This window comes from Bison bison, unplaced genomic scaffold, assembly GCF_000754665.1.
Source record: "Bison bison bison isolate TAMUID 2011002044 unplaced genomic scaffold, Bison_UMD1.0 scf7180017864270, whole genome shotgun sequence".
NCBI lineage: Eukaryota > Metazoa > Chordata > Mammalia > Artiodactyla > Bovidae > Bison > Bison bison.
The window spans coordinates 7,277,631-7,284,698 of record NW_011494842.1 but is presented as its reverse complement, the minus strand read 5'-3'; the positions used below and the strand labels follow the sequence as shown (position 1 = coordinate 7,284,698).

General features: G+C 53.6%; 1 protein-coding gene across 1 annotated transcript in view; it reads left to right on the top strand.

The window, feature by feature from the left end:
* TCP11 (t-complex 11, testis-specific) overlaps positions 1-7,068 on the top strand; it is a 161,242-nt gene that overhangs the window by 47,129 nt on the left and 107,045 nt on the right. The window lies entirely within an intron of this gene.

Below are 7,068 nucleotides of genomic sequence, written 5' to 3'. Positions count from 1 at the left end.
TCCAAGGCCGGCTCCGCTAGCGGCGGCGGCGGGGCTGCTCCGTACAATCCCACCCAATTCCCAGCTCCGCCGGGAGAGAGCTGCCGCGGAGAGCGCGCTGAGCCCGGGCGAGGGACCTGGGAAAGGGGAGGAGAAACGCAGCGCCAGAAACACGCCCTTTCTGCCTCTCTTTCTTCCTCTCTCGCTCTTTCTCCGTCTCTCGGGCTCCGTCTCTTTTTCTTCGCCTCTCTCCTCCTCCTCCTCTTTCTCCTCCTCTCCTCGCTCCTTTTCGTTTTCTTCCTCCTCCCCCCACCCGCCTCCTCCTCCACCTCCTTTTCCGTGCCCTTTTTTCTTTCAAATGGGGCCTCGGCGCGGCGGCCGCTCCCCCTGCGCGCCCGGGCGCGGCGGCCCCTCCCCAGGCTGCCGGGCCGCTGCCTGCAGGAATTTACAATCCGGCGCTGGGGGAGCGGGCCCGGTCTCCATGGAGACGGCTTCCCCGGGAGCAGGGAGGTCAGGCGCAGACCGCGCACAATCAATGGATCAATGCAAGCCCCGCTCGGCTCCAGACCAAACAGCACCGGGCTCCGGCTAGTCCTGTCTACCGGCGGAAAGCGCGGGGGAGCCAGGGTGCGCCCCCGCGTTCGCACGCGACGAGGGCTGTGCGACGCAGGTTTGCACGCACACCTACAGAGCAGACAAAGAGAGGGAAGGGTGTCGGGGAGGCCGGGGCAGACCGAATCGCACCGGCACTCCGGGACGCCCGCTGCCACAGCCCGATACGCGGGGCACAGCCACATAGGACCTCGGAAAGCTGAGAGCGGCATCGACAGCGGCCGAGTTAATGCCCTCCTAACTCACCTCCACCACACCCCCCACGCCCTCGGGACTCAGTTCCCATTCCTAGTGCCTAGTCCTGTTTAATCGAGGACCAAAAAGAAATTAGCCTTTCCCCAGCTGAAAGTGCTAGCTCTAGGGCAGACTGTCCTGCAGTTACTGTCTCGGAGGTAGCCCGCTCAGCCTTCTCCCCGTAGAGACCTGGACTCGTGTAAAAAACACTCTCGCGCTCAGCACAGGGCAAAAGCTAACCCGCAGAAACCTGACTATGTGTATAAACACAGAGACCCCCCCAAAATATGCGTAACTCTCTCCTCCAAACCTGCCCTCCCACCTTCAAGATGTGGTCCTCACCAGAACATTCTTAAGCCCTCATCCTTCCAACTTGCAGGGGCAGAAAAGGGAAGATAAATGATATCTTAAAAAATAGGGGCAAAGTGTGTCAATGGAGCAGTGTCCCTGAAGCATGGACAACGCCACCTGATGCATGTCCCAGCTCTGCCTCTTCTCTCCTTCCATCCCAGGGGAAAGATGAAGGACTTCTTGATAGTGGTGAGAGCTTTTCTGGAGTATGGAGCTTTGTTCGGTCGGAATAAGACTGCCAGGCCCTAGGCAGTCACTTATGCTTCAGAGCCAAACTTCTGGAGGAAAGAGACCTTCGGGACCCAGACTAACCTCAAAGGGTCTGTCTTCAGGGTACCCTGGATGAAGGGATAATGATCAGCATCCCCCTGAAAATAACTCAGTTCTTAGACCCTTCACACCGGCAGCCCGTATCAGCTTGGGTGACAGTTATGCTTTGTCAGAGGGTTACCACAGGGAGAAGAGTGAAGGGGTTCCTCCCCTAGGGACTGAGTGGAAAAGTGGGAGGATGCGGACTCAGGCATCTGGGTTTCCTGTCCTGGCTCTATCCTGGGACGAAGATTACCTTTGGGCAAATCATACCTCAGTGTCGTCACCGAAAAGAAGAGGCTGGGTTAGCGCAGTGGTTGGAAGGAGACAATGCCCTTAGGAAGCCTAGGGGAGGAGGCCTTGAGAACTCCCTGCATGGCATGAGAGATGGCAGTTGGGATGGGAGCGCACAGAACATGGGAATGGAGTGAAGGCCACAAACGTTTGGGTCAGACGATCTCCGAGGTCCCTTTCAGACCCGTCACTCTAGGGCTCTCTCCCTCCTTCATTCCACTGGCAAACCCCTCCCCTTGAAACAGCTTTGCCTGCTGCCACCAATTATGTGTAGGACTAGAGGACAAGTGCAAACCTGCCATCCTCTCTGCCCTAAACAGGAGAGTGGTTTAAAAAAAAAAAAAGGAATCAGAGTGTGCCTATCCACACTGGGGCACAGAGGGTTGATTAGCGCCCCCCAGGCAGGGAGGGGAGATTGCACTGTGCTCGCTTTGTCTCTGCCTTGATTTGGACACTGGTGTGTTCTTGCCTGGAGAATCCCAGGGACGGTGGAGCCTGGTGGGCTGCCGTCTGTGGGGTCGCACAGAGTTGGACACGACTGAAGTGACTTAGCAGCAGCATCAGTAAGTTCCTCTGGGTCCCTAGGGAGGAGGGCTCCCGCCTACCCTCTAAAGCACAGGTGAGATGGGCATGGAGGGTTCTGTATGAGCAGATTAATAGGTTAACTTAGACCTTCTCTCCAGGGCAGCGTGATTTCCTGATCCTCTGAGTGTGGACATTGCCCTGGCTTCGCAGGGAGGGAACGGTGGGTGGCCCCACCTTAGCTGCTATATCTCTGGGAGGCTCAGTGTCTTTTACTCATTTCCTTTCCCCCCTCCTTACTTTCCTCTATTTGTTCCTCTGTTCCTCTAGGAAGGTGAGCTTTCTCCACCTCTGGGCAGAAGAGGCAGTTCCCTGCCCTGCTCCCCACCTTCCATTCTAGTCCGCGCCTACCCTCAGCCCTTCAGAGGAGTCTGTAGGAGCTGGGTGTGGCTCACATTGCCCTCTGTCCTGTCCACTTCTGCAGGGACTCATGACGGGAGAGTTACTCAGGACGGTGACAAGGAAGGAATAAGGCAAGTGCTTCTACACAGCAGCAGCACATGCCACGCCCTCAAGGGGCAGCGGGCAGGGGGTGCGGGGTGTGGGTGGCGTAGGGTGGGTAAAATGTCCCTGCATTCTCCGGGGCCTCCCACACTCGCCTCAGGTGGCAGTTTGCTTTTGGGTGCCTCTCTCCTTCAGGGATACCTCTGACATTCACTTCATTCTAATTTCTCTTGCAGATGTTGAGGGAGAAGGGTGGGGCTGGGGGACCCATAGCTAATACCTCTCAGTTCTCATTCTGCTTCCAGGAATACTTCTGCCAGGTCTCTGCCACCTCCAGGGGCTTCACCCCCGCTGCCAAGTCTCTTTCCACGAGCTTTTGCTTTTTCTCTCTCTGCTCCTGAGCTACCCCATCTGTTATATGAATCCGATGCCTCTATCTTAACAGAAGATATAGTCTTAATGGAGAACATGCATGTACTGAAACAACGGTACCCCAAGGTCAATGTCAGGCCCTACCATTTCCCAGCCATCTATTTTGGGTAATTTATTTCATTTCGCTGAGCCTCAGCTTCCTCATCTATAAAATGGATATGCACCTACAACCGCATAGCTGAGGCATATATTACACCGGCCCTAGAGTGAAATAAAACTGCGGTTCAAATCTCAGCTGTGTGACTCAGATAAGTTAATTTCAGCAAGCTTCAGTTTTATGACAAAGGGAATAGAAACCTCATCGGGTTATGGTGTTAACTGAATGAGCTAATGAATGGGAAAACCCTGGCACACAGTAGGCATCCAATAGGTGGTGGCTATTGCTGTTATTTCGACTACTTCTCAGAAGGAACAAGGACCACAGGTGTTTGATGGTAAAGGTATAGTAGTGCCTAGGAAGGAGCAGTCTTGGTGCAGCCAGACTCTGATGCAGCTGAGCACGAGTGCAGCCAACCGGGCTCAACCTCACCACCCTCCATAGATTCCCGTCTGTCACACATTCCTTCCAAGAAGGTTCCAAAAATGCCATGCATTCCAGCACACTGCCCTTGTCAGCAGCACTTCCAAATTGGAAGGTTGGAAGGAAACTTACCTACCAGGTAGAATAGCTCTTTCCCCACCACCTTGTACCTCCTACCCGGTCTTCAGAAGGCACAGACACTTTAATGAGAACTCATGGTTACATCAATTTGGAGCTTTCCTGTGTGCCAGGCGCTCCACCACAAACTCATCAGGCAAGAACTGCTAGCCTCATTCTGCTGGTGGGAAAACTGAAGCGAAGAAACATCAGCCTGCCCAGATGACTGACTAAGAACGGAGGAAGCCAGGATCTGGGATGCAGGCTTGACTCCGAAATGGGTATGGCCTCCCCATTCTCTTTTCTGCCTCCTCTGAAAACACAGCGACTCAACATCTTCTTGCCACTGTTACAATTTAATTATTTGGGGTAGATCAGCCCCTTTACATACAAGAGGTAGCAGGGCAGTACCCTTGTCCCGGAGGATCACACAGAGGTAGGATTTCAGAAGACTGAGAGGTCACATGACTGCCCTAGGTCACACGACATATTATAGAGGCAAAGCTAGAAGCATGATCCATGTCTCCCCTGACGTCTTTTTTTTTTTTAATTTTATTTTTATTGTCTATTTGGCTGTGCCAGGTCTTAACTGTGGCATGGGGGATCTTTAGCTGGGGCACGTGAACTCTTAGTGGCACTCGGGATCTGGTTCCCTGACCAGGGATTGGACCAGGGCCCCCTGCTTTGGGAGCATGGAGTCTTAGTCACTGAACCACCAAGGAAGTCCCTCCTCTGACTTCTGACTCCTGGATCAGTGCTCCTTAGTCTGTACCCTGAGAGCTGCCAATCTCCCCTCTTCCAGTTCTCAGTTTTCTTTTTCCTCATGATCTGATCGGTCACAAATCCTTATGTCAAGTGGCATATGGTACTTATTGCAATAAGTACTGAGGGCCTTCCCAGTACACACTGTCCGAGGCCCTCTAGAATGTACAAAAGAAATAGAAAATGTGATCCCCAATCAAAGAGGTGTATCAGGGGAATCCCGGTGATCTAGTGGATGAGATTCCACCTGCCAATGCGGGGGACACAGTTTCGATCCCTGGTCTGGGAAGATCCCATGTGCCACGGAGCATCTGAGCCCGAGCCCCAACTCCTGAAGCCCACATGCCCTAGAGCCTGCACACCCCGGGGAAGAGTAGACCCCCACTCGCTGCAACTAGAGAAAGCCCACACTGCAGCAGTGAAGACCCAGCACCACCAAAAATCAATTCATCACCAGGGTATGCTTTCAGACCCCTTTGCACCATAAAGCAAATCCCCCAAATGCCCTGAATCTCACCAGGAAGGCAAGGTTTGTATATGCAAAATAATATCTGAATGCAACGTCAAGCAATCCAGACAGAGAGTGCCAAAGAAAGTCAGAGGAAACAGGAGTCGATCATCCAAGTAGGTTCCGTGGACATTAGGAGGGACTTGAGGTAAATCTTAATGACACTTAGAAAGAGAGGGACAAGAGAGGAATATAAACAAAAATCAGGGACAGAGATAAAGAACAGTCAGAACAACAATAACGGTAAAAGAAATAGACGAAAGGAGTGGGGCGCACGCTAGGTCAGTGGACAGGTCGACCCTGGCCAGTCCTTGTTTCCCACCTGTCCAGGATGGCTGAGCAGCCGTTTGGGCAGATAAGTGAAAGACTGGAGGTAATGGTCTCTCAAAATGTGTCCTGGCCCTGGGATTCTAGGAGTAACTTGTTCCCCAAGGCCCCTGGTCTTGTCTCTGTGCAGAGGTCTGCTGGCAGTCCTGCCAGGACCTACTGGGGGCGGGGAGAGCCTGGTCTGAGCTGCCCACACCTCCCCACTTGGGCAGCCTCCTTAGCCTCTCATGCCAGGGTGCCTCCCCCAGCCCTTCCTCCCTGCCCACCCCCACACCTGAGTCACTTTGCCACCTGCTTCCTCCCCACCTGCTCCCTGGCTGCTTTCATGAAGGAAGCAAAAATCTCCAACCTGCCAATTGGCATGAGCACTGATGTGTGGTTCCAGACTTCTCCACATCACAAGGCAAGTCTCCAAACTGCCCCGAGCCTTCGCCCTGTCACCTCCGACACAGCTGCTCTTCCACACTTCGGATGCCCCTCCACCAGGCTCAGCCCCCTTACTTCCCCAATCAGTGCTCTCAACTCCTGTTTCCTTGAGAAGCCAGAAGCCATCTGGCATGTAGTTCCTATCTCCCTCTCCCACCACTGCTAGGAGAGGGGTTCCTCCTTTTGACCAAGGCCAGCCCCCATATGCATGCACAAGGATCCCACCCCCTCTTGCCTCGACAGGGAGCTGGTGCTGTCAGTTACCCCTTCCCTTTCCCAAATCCCTCACCTGGGCTCCTTCTCCTGTGAACACAGTGTAACTTGCAGCATCCCACAGGAGCAACCGCAAGCTCCCCTCGACCTCGATGCCCCCGTCCTTCCAGTCTCCTGAACTTCTAGGAGGAGGACTCCTGCTCTCCATCTGCCCTGCTTCCTTCACCCCTTGCCCTTGTGCAATCCGGCCCAGGCCCTCTCTAACCCCTCTGCCAGGCCTCCACCAACCTCCCCACTTCCATATCTGAGGCTGCCTGCTGGTCCTTACCTATCCTGACCTCTCTGCATCATCGGAAGCCTCTGAATGGTTTCCTTTCCCTTCCTGGGTCCTTTCTTTCCCCCCATATCCTGCCAGTCACTCCCCCTTCACTGGCCTCTTAAGTGCTTCTAGCTTGGCTCTTTTCACTTCTCACCCTAAGTGACCTCCCTCAGGGACAGCGGGTGGAGGGAAGAATACCGGCTTTGAAGTCAGTTGGTTCTAGGTTTCAATCCCAGTCCCAACAAAGGATGAGTTTGAACAAGTTTTTTTACCTCTTGGAGCGTAAACTTTCTCATCTAGAAAATGGGAGGATGAAATTCTGACCTTGCTGGTTGTTGGAGGGAACAGATAGATCGCGTGGAAGGTCCAGCACAAAGCGGGGCACTGTGCCCCACTGTGGGACATTACGGCGCCAACTATCACCAATGTGATGACTCCCAAATCTATATCTCTAGCCCCCACTTTTCTTGTAACTCTAATTCTGTGTGTCCAGTTTTCAGGCCTGTATGTCTAGCTCTCTTCTCTCTTTTCTAACTTGCCCTATATTTTTGCCTACTGAGAGATATTTCCATTGGTATTTTTCAAGATCTCAAGCTGAACCAACCCCAGCTGAACGATGTCCCTCTCCACACTCACCCC